Genomic DNA, 1,225 nt, shown 5'->3' with positions numbered 1-1,225 from the left:
TGCGGTGACTCGAGAAGAAGAAGGAGAAAAAGAAGCGATAGAGCCAAAGATTGCGTCCACCTCAAAGCCAATAGAACAGGGGACCGTGAAGGTACAGTTGCCACCTTTCCCTTAGAGACTCGAAAAGAAGAAGAATGATGAGTTATAGTACCAATGCTTCATGACTATGTTAAAAAATCTGCATATTAATATTCTGTTCACTGAAGCGATTGAGGAAATGCCCGCTTATGTGAAGTTTCTAAAGGATATGGTGACCAAGAAGGGAGGCACTGGTAAGTTTTCCACGGTGGCTTTGACATAGAGCTCGAAATCTATAATCTCACTAAAGATGAGTGATCCTGGGAGCTTTACTATACCTTGCTTCATTGGAGGATTGTACATCGGGCAAGCATTGTGTGACATTGGAGCCAGCATCAACTTGATGCCTCTGTCGATTTTTAAGTAGTTGAATGTGGGGCAACTTGCGCCCACGATCATGACTCTCCAACTAGCAGATAGATCTATGGTGCATCCAGAGGGGAAGTGAAGGACGTGTTCGTTACAATCGACAAATTTATATTATCAGACGACTTCATCATTTTAGATTACGAAGCCGACAAAGATGTGCCCATCATCCTGAGGCGACCATTTTTATCAACAGGTCGTGCCCAGATTGATGTGCGCAAAGGAGAGATCACCTTGAGCATAAATGGATAGAAGCTCAAGTTCGACATCATCCGTGCCATGAAGTATTCTGATGTAGAAGACCTGAATGAATCTGACGACGACCAGAGTTTGAATGAAGAAGAGAAGCCTGAAGACGAAAGCGAAGATGAGGATGCGAGCGCATCCATTGTTGCATGTAATGCGATCATAGAAAAAACAAACAAGGAAAATGAGGATCGCAACCCAAGAAGAAGAGCCAACAGTAAATGAAGAAAGAAAAACAATGCAACCATCCTTAAAAGAACCACCAATAATAGAGCTGAAGACCCTGCCTAACCACCTAAAGTATGCATTTTTGAGGCAGAATGAAAAGCTGCCAATAATTATTTCCTCTGCACTTAATGAAGACCAGGAGAATGCGTTGTTGAGCATTTTGAGAAAATATGTGTGAGGATTGGATGGACACTAGCAGACATTCGATGAATTAGCCCCGCATACTGTATGCATCGAATTCGTCTCGAAGAAAACCACAAGGGATCGATCGAACATCAGCGCAGACTCAATCCTACGATGAAAGAGG

The sequence above is a fragment of the Benincasa hispida genome, unplaced genomic scaffold (genome assembly GCF_009727055.1).
Source record: "Benincasa hispida cultivar B227 unplaced genomic scaffold, ASM972705v1 Contig790, whole genome shotgun sequence".
Taxonomy (NCBI): Eukaryota; Viridiplantae; Streptophyta; class Magnoliopsida; order Cucurbitales; family Cucurbitaceae; genus Benincasa; species Benincasa hispida.
The sequence above is the reverse complement of the archived record's forward strand: the minus strand, read 5'-3'. Positions refer to the sequence as shown.